The 23,894-nt window shown below is 36.6% G+C and overlaps 1 long non-coding RNA gene across 1 annotated transcript; it reads left to right on the forward strand.

The window, feature by feature from the left end:
- Window positions 1–1,972: 1,972 nt before the first annotated feature.
- On the forward strand, window positions 1,973–4,275 carry LOC113109370 (uncharacterized). The gene is made up of 5 exons (XR_003292947.1): window positions 1,973–2,046; window positions 2,859–2,987; window positions 3,134–3,186; window positions 3,297–3,634; window positions 4,153–4,275. It is a non-coding gene; the product is annotated as an uncharacterized LOC113109370 (long non-coding RNA).
- Window positions 4,276–23,894: the final 19,619 nt, after the last annotated feature.

A 23,894-nucleotide genomic window follows, 5' to 3' on the forward strand; every position in this document is an offset into this window, starting at 1 on the left:
CCTAATTCATAACTAGGAGCTCAGTTAAAGGAATAGTTCATGTAAAAATGAAAATTTGCTGAACATTTCCTCACTATAAGTTTAACTGGAACAGACTAGGAGAAATTTAGCATTACATCACTTGCTCAACAATGAATCCTCTGCAGTGAATGGGTGCCATCAGAATAAGAAGCCACATATTTTATTTGAAAGCAATGGTTTAAAGTAAAAAATAAATAAATAAAGGACAAAGGATTTATTACCAACAATGTTAATAGATTGACTGGAGTCGTGAGGATTGCTTGTGGATTATTGTAATGTTTTTATCAGTTGTTGGCACCCATTCACTGCAGAGGATCCGTTGGTGAGCTAATTATGTAATGCTGAATTTCTCCAGATCTGTTCAGATAAACAAAACAACTCATCTACATCTTGGATGACCCGAGGAAGAGTAAATATTCAGATTATTTTCATATAGATTTTCAACTACTACTTTCATAAGACCGTCCTTGTGAAACAATATTCATTGTTATTGATAGAGGCTGGACTCGATCAATATTTCATTTTAATACCCTTTATCAACCAGCAGATGGAGCAAAATTGAAACTTATGAAAGATGGAAAATAGAAACAGAAACGGATGTAACAAAGCGGATATTATAACACAAATAGTCGTGTTACTGTGTGAATACATATGTAGTGAAGTAAGTAAATTGAATTGTGTTAAATGTTCTGTTGTCTGGACCTGGGCCTGGTCACAGCACTGAATGTCTTTAATCTGCAATCCATCAGATCCTTCCACTTCAGGATGTTGGATCGTTTAAATCGTTTGTTTCATCCGTTTTTATTAGTAAAGCCTGTCACTTCTGCTCAAGGATGAGGTGAATTTAACCAGACTTGTCAGTGCCACCTAGGGGACACGTGTCTAATTTTTCCATTAAGCCTTAATAATTCTGCAGAAGATTTCCCATGAATCTTTGTGGGTTCTCTCATTTTAATCATGAATTTCTATTCACCAGGAGCCAAATCTGTTTAACAAAGTTTGACATGATCAAACTTACTGAGAAAAGAAATGGGAAAATTGCTTTAACTGTCTTGTAATACAGAAAATGGTAAAAGAAAGATTAAAGAATGATCACGGAGTTTGTGTCTTTTTCTCTTTTATTTAATATTATATCTGGATCATAATGATGAAGCTCAGACTAGTGTCTCACATATCAATCAGTGCGGATTCAAACTTTAAATGGATCTGATGTAACTATCCAAAAAAAAACACACACACACACACAAAGGATGCTTTGAGGGAAATTTTGTTTTTAATGTTTCTGTAAGATTAATTTTAATTAAAACATGCCTGTTCTCAATCTTTTATGCTAAATTTGTGCTCAGTTGTCTTTAATGTCAATTTTGTCTGCCAAATTCATTTACAATGATAATATGAATGAATGAATGAATACACAAGCAAACAATATATATAAAAAAAGGTATTTGTGTTTATAAGCTATATTTGGCTTGCTAGTTTATATTATCTCAAAGCCTTACTTGTTCTCAGGCATGGGTTATTTAATACTGGCCTGCATGTCATTATGTGACCTAGTTTAACATGGACTGAACATAAGCTGAGTGTTTTGTGTTGTTTTAAAGGAAATCACAGTGTGCTGTAATTTCACTTGGGTGTGTCGTGTGAAGTGAAACGAACACATGAGGGCAGCAATGAGCTGAGAAATTTGCCTCATTTTTAGTTATTTTCTGTTCTCAAGAAACATGTTGATGGCTAAGTGGCATGTGATACAGTCTAAATTAAAATAAAAAAAGTATGATGGTGAACAGCCTGATTATAAAAATGTAATTTTAAGTCATGATTTGTAACTAAATATATTTAGTTCTATTTGAGGACATCTCCCATCAGTTGAAATTCTAGGAGCATCTATTCTAATTTAAATGGTCCTGGTTGATTCTTGTCTTGTGTAGCACTGCGTCTTTAAGAATGTGGGCGGGGCTCATCTCTGTGTGGATATGCGGCGGCCAGCGTCTCACGAGCAGACTGTGATAACGGAGAGTAGTGAAGGTAAGCTGCAGCACACTTCAGCTTTCTCTGTGACTGTTGGAGCGCTGATGTATAGAGACTGCGGCGCACATCCAGTGTCAGTCACTCAGAGTTAGAAATAATCATACCATTGTACAAACAAGAGCGAATCTGTGTCAGGCTCTCAGTGGACCTGTTGATTAATATGATCATCTGAATGCAACACAGGACGTCATACTGCTGTTTGATACAGTTTGACACTTAACTAGTGAATATAAATCGAAATTCATAAATGCACTCCGTTTAACTGAATAGCTTTTTTCTTATTTGTGCCATCAAGTTGAGAATATAAATGTTTGATTGCAAATTATATTGCATAATAATTGAGATTGAACTACCATAAATTTCTACTTGTTTATTATTATTATTATTAGTTTGTATGTCTCCTTTTGTTTAATCATTTCAGACTCTGTTAAATTACACCTGTTGCTATGACTGCAAATAGATTGTGTCCATGGCCCTAACCCAACTCCCAAAATCCAAAGACAGTGATTGTTTATCTGTTCTTTCATACCCAAAAATCTGCCCCTAGTTTGATGTGCAGCACTACAGTACTTCTATGTACACTACTTTTATGTACCATCTTAAAGAGACAGATAACTTATATATAAAAAAACTGTCATCATCTACAACCCCTCATGTCATTCTAAACCTGTATGACTTTATTTCTTCAGTGGAAAAAAAAATGCTGTTTTAAAGATTGTTGGTAACCAAACAGTTTTGGTAACTAATGACTTCCCTTACATGGACTAAGAAATTCATTCATAACTCATTTTATTATTCTAAAACACCAGTTTGAGCAGGTGGAAACCATGGCAGCTCCTTTCAGATCAAGCTTGTGGAAGACTATCCGAGATACCTCAAATCTTTTGAGCTATTTCTGGAGCGCTCATTCATAATACTCTACCAGACATACTGGCAAGGTGCTTTATCGTTCTTGATGAATGTCATATTTTATTCATTTAGCCTGTCCTAGATTTGTAATACAGAGTGTGCCAGCAGATTTAACAATGACAAGATATTATAATATTATCTTGCCTTTATGATGTTCTCTCTGCTCTCTCTACAGCGTTGGAGGGGGGAGATCTGTTTTCAATGTAATGGGAGTAGGGAGTGGAGCAGGTATACTTTTCATAATGACAAAATTATTAAGATTCTGATCCTTTCATACAGTATATCAGATTTTAATACCTAACAGAGTCCTCACTTCTCCATGTGCATCTAATTTCCAGGTGAGATTGATCTAGAGATGCTAGCACAGCTACACCTGAAACATCCACAGGGCAAAGTCGACAATGAAATGGTTGATCCAACCAATGACATGCTGTATAAATATAAATGTACCAGTCATTTTATCAAAGCTCGTATAAGCTAACCATATATGCTTTTACTAATTCTACCAATAAATGCCTTTTTGTCCTGTTCTCTATCTGTTTAGTTCGAGTGTCAACAACTCCAGATCTTGATTATGTAAACTTTACATGGAATAAAATGACAGCACCTGAATTTGAAAAACAATTGACAAGAGAAAAACCCTGGGAAAAAGATGGCCTTCGTTCACATGATTCAGGTTTTGCGCTACCACCAAGTTTTAAAGTTGTGACATAAAGGAAGTAGCGACAGATCTTTATACTTAAATTTTCTGACCTACTTTAGGTTGATTTGGATTATCAATAAAGAAATTCATGATTATTTTTATTGGTTGTTGAGTGGATTGAGACAGATCTAAACACAGCCGGATGGGACCTAAGTACAGTAGATTAAATGATTGGACAAGTCTGGCATACAGTACATCACCAATGAGAAGCCCAGTGTTTTACAGAGATTGAGTTATGCCATTTTAATTCAGAATTATTATAGGCCACAAAAAATAAAGATATGCATGGAAGAATCGTTCACAATAAGTTCATTGTAACACCTACAAAAAAAAAAAAAAAACATCTAGAAAAAAATATTAATTTGAATTTCATGTGACATTTTCATTAATTTCATCAACTTAAGTCAATTAAAATAATATTAATTAGATCTGTATAATATCAAACATTTTTTGTTGTGTTTGCAGAATATTAATATCAGTCTGTTTAACAGATGCCATACTATGTCAAAGATCCATTGGCTACTGTCTCATTTTTTCGGAGTCTTCTACATAAAGATGGGAAACTGTTAATCATGGTGTCAGGTACAGTAAATTCTGTTCAAGTTCAAAACTTCGCCTTTTGCTTAAGTGAACCTTGTCTAACAGGTTTAACTCAACTATGCTCAGGATTAGTTTTTTTTTTATCTCTAATTTTCATTAAGCATTTCATATTTGTAGGGCAGTACAATTGGTTAAAAAAAATGTATATATATATATATATATATATATATATATATATATATATTCTGTTAAATGAAAAAAAATACCTCAGTTCTGCTTCTGCTACTCTCTAATACTGAGATCAGCCAGTGTGTTACTACAGGAGATATAAAGACCTTCCTAGACCCTGAGGGAATCCCCTACCAGAGCTATGAGCTTCTGTCCCAGATGGACATCACAGAGTGCTTCACTGAAGGAGACCAGGAGGGAGAACTCCTGCTGGATTTCCTTACCAAGGTCATAGAGTTCAGGAAGAATGCTCCTGAAGACCTGAAGAAAGGAGTGCTGGACTTACTGAGACATCCTGACTGCAGTAAAGAGGTGGATGGAAGGATCATATTCAACAACAACCTTAGTGGTGGAGCCATAGTGCCAAGACTCCTTTCTATCTCATCTGCACACAAATATACAATGGTTCTCAACCTTTTTGAATCCAAAGCCCCTCGTTATCCATTTCTCAATAATATTGAAAGGCCCCATGACTTTTAAAGCTGTTCATGATATGCTGATAATTATTAAGAAGAACGTGTGTTATCATAACAATAGTTAAATAGTATTTTTTTATTAATATGTTCAAGAGCTTTGAACTTTTCAAGGTAATTGCTGTTCTAAAGAATGTAATATTGTAACATGATTTTGTTATGGGTGAACAAACAGAAAAAAGGAAAACCATAGGAAACCATGCACAGTTTATTTTGCATCAAACATCAAACAAAACTGTTTTAATGAAGGCCTGTGTAGTTGACGGGTTATGAAGAGACCCTGTAGCACAAACTCCAGTATGAGGAACTCTGTACATACTTTGTTTATATTGTCTAAGCAGCAGATTACAACTTTTATATATTGAGTTATTAACTATGATTTTACTACAACAATCTTTATGATGGAAGAGATGAGATTGACTACTTGTGTTGTTGTGACCTTATACCTCATTTAGTTCTGGAGAGATCTTTAAAACCTAATCAGACAGGAAAAAGGTTGTGTACATTTCAAGGTTAAAAATACATATACTTGAAAGTACCACCAAATTTATTAGATTATGGAGTGTAGAGGGTTAGAATAGCACTTCCTTCCCCTGACAGCACACGTACATCACGGAGACGTCTATTTGACATCTGCAGGACAATTTTTTACATTTTTGTTCATCTGCAATACGTCTGTGTTTCCTATCAGATGTGTTTCATTATTAGATGTCTTTAAGATGTTTATGATTTAGAACGTATGTAAAACATCCTAAAGACATCTGTCAGATGTTTGTACAAAGTACATGCTTTTCAGATCAGTAATTTTAAAAGACATCTTGCATACATACATGTGCTATCTGGGTTCTTTTGTGTTTGCTGACATTAGTATTGTAAAGTATAATGAAGCAGCTGGGTGAAATACAAGTGTCATACAAAAGGAGTAAGTTAAGACAAACCTGTCTTGAAAATGTCAAAATCACACAGGACCAGATCTGGAAGACATTGACACAGAGATACAATAAAATACAATAAAAACGTAACGTAAACGTCAATATTGTGTTGGTTTTTCACTTTCCAGAGCACTTAAAAATCGAACCGCGATCCACGTGGACTATTTACAGAGAGGAAACTTACAGCAAAACATTTAAATGGACTTTAAAATGAATAATGTTTAACATTAGGTGGTCGTAACAATATATACACCAAGGAGACATCTATTTGATGTCTGCATTTACCTGCTAGATGTATTTTTTGTGTTTGCTCATCTGCTTTCTTTCAGATGTCAAAAAAACATTTATTAGATATTTATATTTAGATGTTTATGATTTTCCAGATAGGAATAGAGCAGGTAAAAACATTCAATAAATTTTAAAAAGAAGTTTATTTGTCAATGTTGATAACATGGAATTATTATGACTTTTGCACCCGCAATTAATACAGAAAAATGTTGAAATTTCAACAAACCATCATTACTCTGATATGATCTGATCTGTTTGCTTTAGTTGGGCTTGACTTGCTTTTCTTTAAAGGGGTCATTAGATGCCCTTTTCCATTAGTTGATATCATTCTTTAGGGTCTTGATGAAAAGTCTGTAACATAGTTTGTTTATAATTTTTCATATCCTGTCAAAAACAGCTCTTTACAGATCAAGCTGTTTGGTAGCATTTTTCTTTAAATGTTAATGAGCTCTGCTGACCCCGCCCCTCTCTCCAATTTAGTTTAGCCACATTCATTGTGAAACTTGCTAATTAGCACATTGTTAGGAAAGGCGATTTGCAAAGATTCATTAAAAAACCTTATTCTTAAATGATTTGTGCAAAAATATATAGCTAGATTAGGGGGGCATTCCCTTCAGAAACAAATGTAGTCCACTAAGTCTCCAGCAGCTCAGATGTAAGAAGTGTTGTTCATTATTACATCCAACAAAAGAAAACCTTGTTGTTGAGGAGACATTCTTGTCTACATCTTCTCTGGCATCAAAACAATGGTGGACTGATGACAGTCACTCAAGGCGGGTCTAAGGTAAGATGCCAGTCCAGTCTGTGTTGAAACTCTACTGTCAATCCGTTGGAGGGGCCTGTCTGTGTGTGGTCAAAAAGACTTGATTTAAGAAAGGAGTAAAGATATGAGCAAATAAAAATAAAAACACTGGGTGAATTTTTTATCATGAAAGGGTGGTTATGTACACACACTTCCAACACACAATTAAATTCAAAATACTTGTAACATCCGATGACCCTTTAAAATTAATTATCTTTCCGTGCTTACAGTAGTGTTTTAATATAAACTCATGCATTAATAAAGAAAGAGATGTTTTAAGGTTAAGTTGGAGTAGATTACTTTTTGTGATGGGTGTCAAGCTGTAATAAAGATGAAAAATAATAGAAAGTGTTGAAGTTGATATTTCATAATTGACGCAAATGTTCTGTTCCACAAATGCAAAAATTCTCTGGCAAAATATACAGAAAGATGTAGACATCAACACTCATCATAAAAAATGTCCACAATGGTGACAATCATCAAACTAAGCAGGTTATGTGTAGCATGACACACTTTTTCTTAGCATCTTCTTCCAAATTGACTCGTCGATTTGTCGCTCTGTTGAGAATGTATTGAATCTTAGTCAGGAACATACTCGGTGTTGAATGAACTTACTCCCGGGTGCGTTTTTAGAACAACAGCATACCTCAAATAAGCAAGGTTTGGGGTTAATCAACCGAGAGATCAGGGTTTAACAGATGGTAAGTTAACCGTGCTTACTGGAATACACCCCAGATCAACTGCAATGCATGCTGGGAGTCATGAATGAGTTTTGTACATGTTGATACCCAGCATGCATTTCAGCATACAATGTTCTTTTGTTGATTGATTGAGTTTTATATGCTGATTCTTGATGTCTAATTGATTAAGAAATTTAATGTTTTATTATTATTATTATTGTATTTTCTGTTAATTCACAGAAGTATGATAGCTGTACCACTGCTTTAATCTCACACTGTAGTATCACACATCATTCACACATAAAAAAAGTTATGTAAATTAACTTGCAATGATCATACTCATGATCACCATCACCTGATCCCAGTTGATCTTAGTTTTCATTGCCTAAACAAATGTATTTTAGCACATTGTTACAAGTGACAATACAAACCTAACATTAAAGTATAAAGAGTCAAGAGCCCAACTAAAGCAAACACTTATCACAATAATTGTGGTTTGTTGAAATGTCAAAAAAAAAAAAAAAAATATTCAACATTAATTGTGGGTGCAAAATGTTGATTCAATGCAATTAACATTGACAAATCAACAATTTAACAGTGCCCTGTGGCCATACTGCAACAATACTTCTTATCTCCATCTATTGGCAATGTTTGTGTAAAGTAAAAAAAAAAAAATTTTTTTAAACAATAGCAGTCTTCAACAATGCTCTAATCTAAACCAAAAGATCTAATCTAGTTCTAATCTAGTCCATCAGGGTAAACCCACTAAAATAAAGCGCCATTGTATATTCCGTAGCATTTATAAAACATGTTTATACCTGTGCAACTGAAAATCATTAAGTGATCTGTTTGTGACCAATATTTACCTGTCTTTTCATGTATCAGTTAAACGTGACTATTAGGTGTTGCACACAGTACTCATGTGGAACAGAAAATAGACGTTTCATGGAATAATATAATGCAGTAAAGCTAATTTAAGCTAAAATGTTCAGTTGTATAAAACACCATCTGGCTGCACTGGGGCTGCAGAAAACATGTAATATTATACAGTCTAATGTGAAGATACAAGTAAATAGAAAACAGACTAATTTTAGTGAATCTAATGTGCCATGACTTGTTTATCTTTTCCTTTGTCTTTAGTCTGAAAAGCTCTGCAGAGGTTTGATTTCCTATTGCAGCCGAAAGTTGACAGTGATCTAGTCTTCACAGAAGTGCAGGGGTCATTCTGCTGGCAGGGGCTAAACACTTCAGCTCTGAGGCACGGATGAATGAGCACAGTTGCTCTGGAATGAGTGGAGTGGAACTTGTCCATATGTTTGCATATGGCTGTAGTCTGGCAGAGGTGACATTATGAGGTGAGCCAGCAGGTGGCGCTGCAGTTTTTCCAAACGTTAAACCGAAATGATTTCTTTAAGCGAGGCCGAGCATTCATGCCGAGCAAGGTGTTCATGCACCATTTGTAGTCGGTATACAAGGGGAAACATGGGAGGAAGCTCATTGTGATCTCATGCCTTCACCCAAAACCACAGACACATTAGTAGAAATGATGTGATGAATTAGACAGCCATTTTCCAATAAGAACAACACCTGCCACTAGTTTAGTCGAGGTTCCCCAGTGCTGCACAGATTGAATCAGAGTAATGAACAATATCCTAAATGAAAACAGCAGTAGACTGAATTTAGAAGTTTGTAGCTTGACGCAGATTAATAACTGTTCACGTGCACACTGGATTGACTACGCAAGTGCAAATTATTATTAACTAATATTGTAACATACACATCTGTCCCCTGAAAATCGATAGCCTAATTTGTATTTACCTCAGTCTGCATGCAACTACTGACACGTTTTGAGAAGCGTGGTGACGCTGATGAAACCTAGCTGGGTAATCTTAGCAACCCAAACATCTTAGTAGCAGTTATGTGGCCTCTTATAATATGTAAAAAAAATTTGAACAAGATATTACTGATCCAAAGCACTTAATTTACCTTGACCTGTGTTTTTGTTTCACTTGGCTTCCTGAGGATGTGAATGCAGCTAAATATTTCAATGTCTACATGACATGTAGCCTGCATGTTATTTTAATGTACTAATACATTCTAATATGATAAATATATATTTTAAATTAATAAAATGTTTTTTTTTTTTTTGATGACATCTTTTGAACTCACACTGAGTTTTAAGTATTACACTACATCGATCCGGCTCTTCTGTGACTAACTTTTACAACCCAGCGATGCCTGAATCTCATTGACAGTGAAAAAAGGCCGTTGTCCATTAATCCACATTTAACTGGAACTCCTTCCCTCCTCCTCCTTTTTCCTTCGATCATTTCTTTTCCTCCCTCTCCCTCCTCTTTCATCACTCAGCGCTCTTTATATCAGCCATTGCGCCGGTTGGTGGACCTCAGCGAGAAGCCAGCGAGACATAAACTGCCCCTTCAATGTTTCAAACAGGCTTTAATAGGCAGAAGCCGAAGCATGACCTTGAAATATGGCCTCCGATACAAATCCTGCAAATGGCCGCTGTGGCCGCAACGTATTTCATTCTGGGAAATTAGTGCTGTTTAGCAGCTGCAGTTATATAGTGCCCGTCCTGAGATGGCTATGAATGGTGACCTGCCTTTTGATTGATGATTTCTGCCTTCTGCCTCTATTACCTATTGGAGGACGCCAGTGAAATCGCACACTGATGGGCTATGCTTCCAGACTCTGTTTCTAACGCCAGTGCAGTTGGGTTCATGAAGCAGCCAGGCACTGGGAAATACTGCAGGAGACTGAAGAGTCAAAATAAGTTTTCCTGACTGTGAAAGAGGAAATCGAGGCAGGAATTATGGGAGTTCGTAGCACCGTAATCAAGATTAGACTTGGTTAGCTCATTAATCTAGAACAAGACTGTGGGAGCATAAAGGAATAAAAACATTTATTTCAGGATGGCTTGAATGAATGGAGGAGATTAACTTAGACGGCAATGATTAACGATTTGTTAATAATACATCATGGTAATAAAGCGTTATTAATCGGACAGTTTAAATGGAATCATTATGTGCATTTTATTAATTAACCCAATTTATCTTTTGATTTCTGTCAGAGATAAATATAGTTGAAAATCAGTGGAACAATTTGTTATTTTACTGACTGTGTGAATGAGTGATTTGCAGCGAAACTTGCTCGTTTAAGGGCTGAGCGATGGTGCATTGCTGGAGTTAATTAACAGGAGCCATAAGGCAGCTCTTAAGGCAGACCGGTGTGTGTTGGCTTAATTAAGACTCACTGTCAGATGTTCGTTTAGTCAATATATAACGCTGCAGGACTCCTTAACAATGCTCCATTGATCCTTTTCCCCCCAAAATCATGTCTTGTATAACAGGCCTTGTACTGATGATGCTTTAAAACAATGTTCACCGGATCGTTTTTCATGTGAAATGACATTTTCATTTTCGCTTCAGATTTCATTATACTCTAATTCATTGGCATCGTCTGTCTATCAAAACCTAGTCTATTCAGGCGAACTTTTGGGGCAAATCAGTTTAAAAGGATCTTATATCCAGGGCGCCATTCCTTAAGCAAATAAATGGAAGATCCGCTTCATTCTTTTAATCGTATCGCATTTTAACTTTGGTAATATTAAAAACCATTCCCATCATCTATCCATTCTGTGGATCTTAAATCTTTTCTCCCTCTTGGGACCCCCCGTTCAATTGTGCATTCAAAATTAAGTTTCAAACTGAATACATTATTTGAAGTCGGGGGTCTCAGGAGTGGCTCCCTGCCTTAATAACATCTAATAAAGTTTCACTGCTCTTCGTTTTTGATTCAGCCCACTATGGGTTTCCAGAAGAAAATTAATGAAGACTTCCATTAAACTGTCAAATGAGCCTGTTTTGGATTTATTTGACCTGTTCACAATTCCACCGAGGTCTGAGACACAGCAAAACACACTCTTTCACAATCCACACGGAAACTATCATTTACTGTCTTATTTGCAATTGTTAAATGGTAATCACAGAATGACGTTGCACAAATAATTCATGATATTGTGAGTAGCTGTTATTATTTGTTGTTTATTACTTTGTTTTTATATGTATTATTGTATTACGGAAATGATTTCATTTTTTCTTGACTAATTCTTTCCATTAATCAAAATAGCTGCAATAAACAGCACAAAGATATTATGGTATTTTATTCTCTTTAGGATGGGAAAACAACCATTTATTTCCCAGGTGTGTGTGTTGGACGTCTGAACGTCTGCCACTCTCTCGACATGCGGCTCAAAATATTTTGTTCATCCACTCTCTCCTGCCCATATGCATGCCGAGGGCTGTCAGACGAACACTGTGCTTAATTCTTCTGTTTACTCGATCTTATTCGAGATGATCCATGTATCTTTGGCAGAGCCGGTGTTGTTGTATGTTTTACTGTAGCTCCCAGTGAGAAAGACATTATTCATCACCAAACGATCTTGCCATCCTCAAACAGCCCTATAAAACACAGAGTAATGAGGCTTCTGTGGCTGCTGTCAACCCAACACTGCTTTGTAAAGGATGACACAATTATACTTTACTAGCTCTCTGAAAATGCTGACAAGCTCCAGTTCAATAAAGCACAATTTCTTTTGCTTTTCAGCAGCCGTAGCTCAAAACTGGACATCTGTTGTGTGGACAGGAATCCCCTGCCTTAAAAGAATTATAGAAATGAACAGACTATGCTTATATTATACCTACACAGTACATTATGCAAATGTACAGAATCAATAATATTCAAAATCTGCACTGGGTTGTAATAATATTTTACTCAGAGAACATGACATGACATTTTTATTTTATTTGTTACTGTAGAAACATCACATTAGCTTGAAGCATGGATCTCTTCTTCATTTGAATGCAGGCTTTAAACTATAGATTCTGTCTGAAAACTGTTCTATGTCTTAATTTATGGTCAGATGTTCATCTCTAGAATGCAGTTGGCTGTTCACCTGGCTGATCATTCATTTTGATCTTTACTTTAAATTGGTTTCTGAAGTAAATTACCTGAATCCAACTGAGAACAGTGCATATTTTATGAATTGCACTCAAAAGTTTGGGGTGGTAAGATTTCTTAATGTTATTGAAACAATGCTCTTATGCTCACCAAGGCTGCATTTAGTTGATACAGTAAAAGCTAATAATACTGTAAAATATTATTACAAGTATACAAATAGGAATTTTATTTAATAATTTTTTTATATATTTTAAAGTGTAACTAATTCCTGAGATTCTTGCAATTTTGGCACAGCTGAATTTTCAGCAGACATTACTTCAGTCTTCAGTGTCATATAATCCTTTACAAGTATTCTGATATGCTGATTTTGTGCTCTATAAATATTTCTTCTTATTGTTATTAGTGTTCTGTGTCGTTGATTAATAGAAAGTTCAGCAAAGAACAGCATTTATTTAAAAAAGTAATCGTTTGTAACACTTTAAAAGGTTTACTGTCACTTTTGATCAATTTAATGCATCCTTACCTAATGAAAGTAGTCATGTATTTAAAAAAAGAACTTACTAAACCTCATATTTATTTGTGTATGAAATCTAAATGAATAAATATGAGTAGGAAGTGAATTGATGGATCTACTTGAACTACTTGTATAACATGAATGAAATGTACACTGAGATTTTATGCAAAATTTTATTTTAAGGCAAAACTGAAGAATCCTGAGTATAGTAGCTTATTGCTATATCAACATTATGAAATTAGGCACTTTTCATAAATCTTAATTTGAAGTTCTAATTACACTAGTGTATTTTAGGGAAAGATAATCATGAAATCAGTAGGTGGCAGTAAAGTTGATTGAAATACATCACATTTTAATGTTAATGGAATATGTTGCCGTGCACTGTGATGCCTGAAGCATTTGAAGGTGATAGTAACGCTAGTAAATTTGTTTATTTATTAGGGGAATTGCTCTGTTCTCACTCTCCACTATCAGTGAGGCTTGTCAGCGGCAGAGAGCAGGTGATGCATGAGCCAATATGTTCACTAGAGAGAACCCAACATTGCACATCAGAATGAAAATCGCTTTCTCTTTGAAAGAGCTCTACTGTTCCAAAACAACGCTAATCGGAGGTCAAAAACCTGCAGAAGGCGTCTGAAAGATTTTACAGAGGTGTTATGAAACTCTGTCCTATAATATGTAGGAGGAATTTTATCTAGCCTAGTAGTATAGTTTCTTTAAAAGTAGAAACTCTCATTAGGGCCTTTCGCACCGCTTTAGTTCCAGAACTAAATGTACAGTACTAAAGTACTCGGACGATTTTGCACAAACTATTTCCCGGTACCATTTAAAGGGTTGCATTCACACTGACTGTGTTTAATAGGATGTGACATATCCATTCAACAGCGATTTCATTTGTGCGTGATGTTTAACAACTTCCGTGCAAGGGAAAACAAATCTCTGATTTTGTGATTGAGGAGCTTTGTTTTTGGGTGTAATAACGAATATAGCAGTCGTCATTTACTCCCGACATCTGAGCTGCTGAAGATGCATTGGATTACTTTCGCTATGAAGTGAATGCGACGATCCCCAATCTGCCTAAATATGTCAATTCGTGCGAATTATTCATGATTGAGCTTCATCTACACAATAAGTGAGTATAAGGGTTTTTTATGAATCGCCTTTACTAATATGTGCTAGTTAGCCAGTTTCACGGCTGAAGTTCACAGTCTGCTGATCACAGCAAGGATGAGAGGGGCGGGGTCAGCAGAGCTCATTAGCATTTAAAGCAACATGGACTAGAAAAGCGTGCTGAAAACAGAGCTGATTTCGACAGGTTTAAAATTTAATTTTTTACGTAACCCTTGAGAAATTTGAACCAAAAGTATGTTATAGACTTTTAATTAAGACCCTAAAGAATCATATAAACTTGTGCAAAATGGGCATCTGGTGATCCCTTTAAGTCTGGCACTCACAGAACTAGAATTTTGACTGTTGGCATGAAATAGGAGCCATTTTTCAGTTTTTATCTAACCAAAAACTACAGAGAAAGGTGTAAAGTGATGGCCATGTAAACCTAACTTTTTCAGGCAAACCTAATTTGTTCAAATCCAGTCAATCTTATTGGAACTTATTGTGAGGACACCGAAGAGAGATGCTACATTTTGTAAATCCTAAGCAGGCTTTGTATCAGTGAGCTCATGAGCTCTTGTTTATTGGTGGCATCAACAAACACAGTAATTATGACAGAATGACTTTAGTCCTTGACCCAGTTCAGATTTGTTATTATATCAGCCAGCTTGAAGTCAAGATTACATTTAAACTTAGCGAGAAAAGAGGGAGAGAAACAAGTTAAAGCCATTTGACAAATACATGGAGAACCCGTAGCCTGAAGCCGTTTGGAAAGCAGTAACCCCTGCAAGAAGAGGAACAGAACTAGCATTAAATTCTTAAATTCCTGCTCTCCAGCCAGATGCCTACAGAGCTGAACACTGTTAATCGAAACCATGAACCTCTTCTGGCTTGGGGAAATCTTCTTGAAATTTCGATTCTGGATTTATTTGCTGCTAAGTATGTACTGCTAGCCCCAGGGTCGGATGTTTTGGAAATATAGGATAAGAGGGCACACATAACATGTGCCTGGGATTTGTCCAAATTTAAGAGATGTCCTCATCATCTCTGAACTTTGCTTTGTCTGTCAGTGCTACAGTAGTGTGATGGCATAAATATACAGAAAAAGGAAGCATTAACAATTGTGTTAAAATAGCTATTCTTATTCTTGTTTACTGTTCAGTTTAGGTTACTTTTATGGCATGGTAGAGCTTTGGTCAACATTTCAAAGCGTAAAACACTGTATAATGCAAATTTATACAAATACAAATAAAATTATTTTTTTGCAATACACAAGTTACACATTTCGGGTTTTGTTTTTTTGGGTGACAATTTTCTGGAACTTCTTTTCTGGTTACAATTGCCAGACTTCTCCGATCATTTAGTCCACTTGAATCCATCACTTTCTTACAATCACTAGCAATCACTGATGGATAGCACCAAGTCCCTGTCTTTTTGATTCATTTTCTTGTTTTCATAATCTATTTCATTCAGATGAACATCAAAATATTAAAGACATTATCTGTTTAAATATCTGTTGGGCTTTAAATAGCTATTTTTTTATTATATATTTTATATATTATCTAATGGCCTGTGTGAACTAAGTGATATCAAATTAGCAGTTACATTTTGTTACATGATAAATTATTAAAATCTAAATTTTCATTCTTTGAAACAGACTGCATCATTCACAGCATGATAAGGAACATGCATTGTAAAGTAATAGGTGAATTTTAGACTTAAGTTTAACAATTTAACATGAAGGACGGTTGTCACTTGTTTTAATGAACAATTTACAGTACATATCGCTCAGTATCGGGCAAATGCAAAATGGAAATAATGTCAAATATTCCACTACAGTCTAAAATACATGCCATTTTGCCCCAGACACTTCTGATAACACTTTCTTATTGGAAAATGTTGTGATACGACCAGTAACCACTCTGCAGAGAGAACATAGATCTAGTGTTAAATCAATACTTCTCTTTTTCTTGCTATTTTGAAGGATGGTGCGTTCAAGCTGAAACATGGAACTCGTCCAAACATCAGCCCTCTCGGACCATTTTCAGCAAACATCTATTATCCAGAGCCATCCGCTTCCTCGGGCTGATCTATGGAGGAAAACTGTTGTTGTTTTCAGCATGTCGTAAGATGTGTTTCTCTTTGCTCGTGAACAACAGGACTGGACATCAAGTGGTGCTCTTAAGGTTAATTAGAAAAATTATCTCATCAGCTGAGGACAAATGGACCAGAGGAGCCCCTCCTCTTCTGCCAGAGACATGCTAATCTCTGGCAGGTCTGCTCGGGGTCCACCTGTGATCTCTCTCTGTCAGAGCCGCTCACGGTCCCCACGGGCCCCTGAAAAGATCCGCTTCACTGAGTCACTGTGACTGGGCTGCTAATAAAAAGACAGGAAAGAGAGTGACCTGTTTGGACTCACTCACAACCACTTTGTATCCACCTATATCTGTCTCCTCATCTCCCTCGCTCTCTCTTTCTATCCCTCACTCAGTCACTTTATATATATGTGGCTTTTGCTTTTTCCTGGTATCTGTTCCTCGTGTGCTGCTCAGGTAATGCTGGCACAAATGAAGCAGAACGGCTTATTTTCTCTCTCCACCATCACTCTGGCCTCTCTCGCTTGACCGTATCTTTTTTCTCTCTCTTTTAGACTCGCTTCCTTTCTGTCCAAACGCTCTTTAAATCTTTCACCTCTTCCGTGCCTCTCATTTTATTTTGCTCTCTAATGCGTCTTGCTTCTTTTTCAGTCACATTCGTCTTTACTCCTATTAATTCAATGGATAGATTGGCAAAAAAAGTCATTGTTTCTTCACCCTCATGTCATTCAGCACACAGATAAACCTATATGTTGTTATTTTTCTCATCTCATTAATTAGGTATGCGTACAAAAAAAGTGTTTTCTACCACACATATGATACACTGACACATTTTTAAAATGTATTTACAGCATCTAAACATCAAAGAAGTTTGTATATGTGCAAGATGCACACTACAAATATTTACAAATATTTTTTGATTCATAGAATATTACATTTAATTAGTCTTTGCTGCCATTACATATAACACATTTGTACAATTTGACATTATAACAGTTTTTTTGTTCTTTGTGTTATGTATCATGCATCATTAAACTTAAAAATATGAAATGAATAAAAATTCTTTCTTCGTTTAATCATAACTTAGCAATTTAATTATAAATGTATTTACTGTGCAATAACTGTGCCTAAAAAACACACCATAAAACATATGTAATTATACAGATTTTATACTATAAATAATGTATGTTCATATTTAAATATGTACATTTTAGATGCTGTCAATACGTACAGTATATCTACATACAATATATACAACACACATATGTACAAACATTTACATATACACATTATGTGGAAATACTAATGAGATGCAAAAAGATAAAAGATGTTCGTGCAGCTCTTTTTCTATACAACAATCAGGGATCAAAACTTTAAAAGAACCATATAAAAAAGCCTTCTAATGCCTTATAGGATTATTATCTGCTGTGTCATTATATGGAAAATACGTGCATAAAGATTCTTCAAAAATCCCCCAATTTGTGCTCATCAAAAATGTTGAAATAATGAGGGTGAGTAAATGATGGTAGGATTTTCATTTTTGGGTGAGCTATCACTTTAAGCTGGCGGCATGATTTCTCTCATGCTTGAAATCCCAGTAATGGTCCAGCGGACAGGAGAGTGTGGTTTACATTCCTCGCTCCAGAATAGGAGATATGAAAAGCTATTATAGAGACAGGTGGGGGAATGATGGGTCAGAATAATTTTGTTTGCCTGCGTTCTTGGCTTTACGAAATAGCTTACAAAATAACTGTCTCCGCATATGACAGTCATGCATGCCACGTAATAGATGCACCTTTCGAGGATGCACGAGTATTGATTTTCGCCTTGACACGCAGGTGTTTCCTCTTCTAACCTGCTGACCAAGTCATTGAACTATCCAGTCATGAAAGGGCTGGCCAATAATGTCAGCCCTATTGTTCATGAGAACCTCCGGCTCATGTCTGGCCACAGAGTTACAGCTTAATTTATTATCTCTGGTGGCATTCCAAATGAGATTGGCGAATATGCTTCTTGTACTTCCTTTTTCATTACTCAGTGCCACTTAAATGTCAATCAAGAGGCATCTCAGGAAGTGAGGTGGAAGTTAAGGTCACATGTGTCCAAACTAGTGGCTCATTAAGTCACTCACACAAATGCACGTACTTAGTCAGATCCTTCACAGCAACAGATTTTATATTCTCTTAGGATAATCTGAGTGGTGCCACAAATCAAGGGCGGTCTGGGTGGTTGCCAGGATGTAGCTGTGAAGTTAAGGTGGTTGGATTGGTTGTGTGTTATTGTGCTGTTGCTAAAGCTCCACTATTAATATGCCAGTTATTCATAAATTCCTAAAACACCCACCACTTATTTTTCTAATTTGAGCATGCTTTCAGCTCCAAGTTGAACCTTACTTAAATCCATACTATGAAATTGTGCAGATTTTCCTTCAACATAAGTTCAGAAATTGTAAAAATGTCTGCAGATCACGCAGGCCTGCCTACACGTTCAACTACAAAAAGTGAGCATGCGTTTGAAGTGCCTCTTGATCTAATCTAGACTTCCTGCCTGTGGTGACTTCCTTCCTGTCTTCTCCTCAGGTGAATCCTGAATCCCGCTGTGTCCTGCTCACTGTTTATTAATGACAGAAGCTTTAACACTGCTCTCACTCCTATGGAAATGGGGTAATCTAAATGATTGAATATGTGTCCACAGATAGCTTCGATTCATTTATTACCCTGATGTTTGTCTGATAAACTGCATTAACAGGACTTTGATGAGAGAGAACTGGGATATCTGCATCACCAACTGTCAATAGAAAAAAAAAAAAATGTACTGCAGAGGAAAAATAGTTTTTTAGCGCAGTGCTTGAAGCCGAAAGTTTTAGTCTGACCTTCACAAATAGAGAGTTGATTAGTAATTTTTTATCTCCTTTATTCTCTTATACTACTGTAAGACCCTATTTTATTCCATTGCGTTCAGAAACTGCATTCCTTTGTACTGTTTATAAATGTTAAAAAATAGACCAAGAAAATTGTCTGTGCTGCTTAGAACACAGAAGGTATGGCAGAAAATAAAAGCCCTTACCAGAGAGAATTATGATCCCTCAAACGGTGACAGTAATAAATATCTGACACCGCATTTTTATCGGTATCACCGTGACCCTCAAAATCATGATCTCATCATTAATATGGGAGGACCAAATGATAGATCCCAGCATGCTCCACTGGAGTCTCCCAGCACTAACGTTGGCCTTGGCTCGTATATCACTCGGAACATTTTTGGACAGAGTGAGGGTGCTCTCATGGCAAGGACTAAATATTTTAGGTTTGGTAAAACCATGTTAAAACCACATCCACTGAGCCTTATATGTAACACTATCAGTTATGATAGTGCTTTGAGAGAGAGACCGGCTAGTGTCGCTATATTTTGTGTCAGCAGCTGTAAAAAAATAAAAAAAAAAAATTGATGGAATGCTACAAATAAAATATTTCTTTGCTATTTTTTAAAAGGCTGCTGTTTCAGCCTGTCCAATTACAAGTAATGACACTAAAATATGGTTAAAAAAATAGCATAACTACTAAAATTATATTTTTTTTGTAAATCTTTTATATTGCTCATGTGACTGATTTCCCCCTCCATCTCATCCTCCATCTCATTTGTGATTGGTTAAATTAACTAAAATGGCAGCTAAGGGTTCTTTTAAATGTATAGTTTACATAAAGGCTTAATTTGAAATGTGATTTGTCGAAAAATTATCCACTTCAATTTTCCACCATATATTACAATCATTTATTTATTTATTTAAAGGCTGCTTTTGCAGCTACTACATTTTTTTTGTCTTCTAAATCTTTCATATTCTTCATGTTTGATTGATTTCACATATTGATCAGAGCTCAATTGTGTCTGTTTAAAACTAATGACGTGACACCTGTGTATTCTTTTCAATTCATTTGAATGAATTCATTAAAATTATTAATTTAAATAACCCTAACTTTTTGAAGTTGAAATGATCCACTCCAATTATCCACTGTGTTTTCCTGTGAAGGAAACTATTATTCTTCAGAGGGCCAGTGATTCTTCATCATGAATATGCCACTCACATCAACACCCTTGTTAACTCATACCTAATTATCAGCTTTTTCCTTTAGATGTTTCGTCTGATTGTGACGCTTTATTCCTGGCAGCCTTTTAAAAAAAAAACGTACCAACAGCAATAACACATGCTTTCTTGTTAAACGCACTTCTGTTCCACCAAAGCACTTTTATCACAAAATGTTTTTTTTTTCTCATTCCAAACTGAAATGATTGTTCTGGTTAGATCAGACATAGCTCGACTCCAACAGGTAAGCCTTTCTTACTCCGTCTCTTGTCTCTTGTCTCTTTCTTTCGCTCTCTCTCTCTCCAGCTCGACACATGCAGGTGTCAGGAGCCGTCTCGCTGGCTTGTCAGAGCTGCTCTGCGCCATGTCTGGAGTGATTCATCTTGTTGCCAGGATCATTAACTTCCTGTTGGAAGGACTGACATAGAGAAAGTCAAAGCAGACTTGGGAAGAGCTGATGTGCCACCAAGCCTTCCATATTAATTAGATTGAAACTTTCTCTTATTTGCTTCTCTCCTCTATTAGTATGTTTTTTTATTCTGCTGCTGCTGCTGCTGCAAAAAAAAAAAAAAAAAAATACCCCGGTTAAAGCAGAGATAAATAGACAAAAAAAAAAGGGAGAAAGAAAAACAGATTATGTAGAAGATAAAAATGTCCTTTTTATGGAAAAAGCATTTCGCGTGAAATGTATATTGCGATGTGATCACCGAGGTGAGCTTGTCTAATCAAACAGACTTATTGTGTTTTTAACTACTAGGAAATAATTTAGATTAAACAGACACTTGCGTCCACGGTTGTCCCATTATTAAACAGTCACTAGCGCCCTGATTGTCCCATTAGAGTAATGAGTTGCTGTCACTGATGACTAATTGCATCATTTCAGTAATGTCGCGTTTGTTTATTTTAGTCCTGACATGCATTTACAGCTATCAATATTGTTTTCCGTTCTTTCTTTCTTTTTTTAACAATCATGCCCATCTGAAACCTTCAGTTAATTACCAATAAAATGCAGAATCTAATCAAATGAACCTCCTTTCCAGTACATTACGCTTTCCACTGAACATAATTATATAGCAAACAAAACATCTTTTTGTATGCTCCTATGCACTGTTTTTTTTTTCACATATTTTGTGAGCAGAAAGAAAAGTGGGTATTGAGACACTCTATATGTCCTAAGTACGGCTTTATTTGAAGTTTGCGGCAATGACGCTGAGACTAATGGTAGAAAATGAGAGGTGGATCACCTTGTGACCTTTCACTATACACCTCTATTGTTGTTGCCTGGTAACAAGATAATGCTTAGCTGGCCTCAGCCTGTGCAGAAGGAAACAGTCTTATTTTAAGATATGTTTTGAAGGGAATTATACTGGTCCTGGACATGAAACCATAGCAGAAAGGTTTTTTTTTTGTTTTTTGTCTTTTTGTACAGTGTTGTGTGGAGTGTGAGCATTGCTCTGACTTTAGGTGGTGTGTGCTTTCTCATATGCTGTTGCATGAACAATAAATCCCATGCTATTGAAGAAAAGGTTATGCTTGTATAATTCAGATGCACAAAACCCCTTATGAAGGGGATGCAGTGTTATGATAGCAGAAGATACACTGATAAACTGAAGTAGTTTTTGTCTACTTCAAAAACTGAAACTAAAAAGCATGTTTTGGAAAAAACAAACAACACTGTGGGAAATAAGTTCTATAATAATATAAGTGTATAAGGGTATAATATGAACAGCAAATCTGTAAATAGCAAATGCCAAAAATTCTCAAGAAATTAACCAAGACAGCACAGTTAGATCCAGTGTGAAGCGTTTGAATTCAGTGAAGAACATAAATGACTGAAAAACACTGCGCGCAACAATATTTTAATTCTCTCCTCTGTCTATAACAGCCGATGATTTTGCCACATTCTTCACAGACAAAACCAGAACGATCAGTAGTCATTTCTCAGCCCAGCATACACATGACTTTAAACCAACCACACCCACAGCTAAAACCCCTCTCTTCTCCTTTCTGTCCCCTCACTGAGGCAGAAGTATGCCCTCTAGACCCAATCCCCTCACACCTCCTTCAAGCAATCTCTCGTACACTTTTACCAGCACTCACACACATTATCAACACATCTCTCCTCACAGGCACCTTCCCCACTGCATTTAAGCAGGCTCGGGTAACCCCACTGCTCAAAAAAACTACATTAAGCACTTCACTTACAGATAGCTACAGACCTGTCTCTCTCCTTCCATTCATAGGAAAAACCCTAGAAAGAGTTGTTTTCAACAAGATATCATTGTTTCTCTCACACAAACTGGACACTAACTAGTCTGGTTTCAGGAGTGGCCATTCAACTGAGACTGCTCTACTGTCAGTCACAGAAGCCCTGTGGATTGCAGAAGCTGATTCCAAATCATCCGTTCTTATTCTGCCGGATCTATCTGCTGCTTTTGACACTGTCAATCATCAGATCCTTCCGTCTGCCCTCTCATCACTGGGCATCACAGGGATTCCACTTCGCTGGTTTGGTTCCTATCTCACTGGTAGGTCTTTGAGTGTGGCTTGGGGAGGGGAGGTATTCAAAACACATCAACTTGTCACTGGGGGTTCCTCAGGGATCAGTTCTTGGACCCCTCCTCTTCTCCATATTCACGGCATCACTAGGTCCCATCATACAGGCACATTGAATTTCCTACCATTGCTATGCTGATGATACACAGCTCTATCTTTCATTTCAACCAGATGATCCAACGATAGCTGCATGGATCTCATGCTGCCTGGCTGACATCTCAGCATGGATGAAAGAATATCACCTACAGCTCAAACTGGCAAATACTGAGCTTCATGTCTTACCTGCCATTCCAACTTTACAGTATGATTTCTCCATCCAGCTAGGTTCTTCTACAATACCCCATCAACTTCAGTCAAAAATCTTGGTGTAACCTTTGATGACCAGCTGACCTCCAAAGACCACATTGCAAAGACATGAATGTTCAATCTTGCAGGTTTGTATTGCACAACATCAGAAAGATCGGGCCCTTTCTAACGGAGCATGCTGCAAAACTTCTTGTCCAGGCCCTTGTCATTTCTAGGCTGGACTACTGCAATGGTCTTCTGGCTGGACTTCAGTCAATTCAATCAAATCTCTACAAATGATTTAGAATGCAGGGGTATGACTGGTCTTCAATGAGCCCAAAAGGTCCCATCTTACACCTCTCTTTATCTCCTTGCAATGGCTACCGGTTGCGGCTCGCATCAAGTTCAAGATATTGATGCCTGCATATAGAACAGCCACACGCTCAGCACCCACCTACTTCCACTCACTTACACGAATCTACATCCCATCCAGAAGTCTGAAATCCGCTAGTGAGCGACGCCTCATGGTACCATCACAGAGTGGCTCAAAATCAATTTCCAGAACATTCTCTTTCACCATTCCTGGCTTGTGGAATGGTATTCCCACCCCTGTCCGGAATGTGGAATCCCTGACTTTCAAGCGACGGCTGAAAACTCATCTCTTTTAAAGC

This window comes from Carassius auratus, chromosome 9 (assembly GCF_003368295.1).
Source record: "Carassius auratus strain Wakin chromosome 9, ASM336829v1, whole genome shotgun sequence".
In the NCBI taxonomy this organism is placed as follows: Eukaryota; Metazoa; Chordata; class Actinopteri; order Cypriniformes; family Cyprinidae; genus Carassius; species Carassius auratus.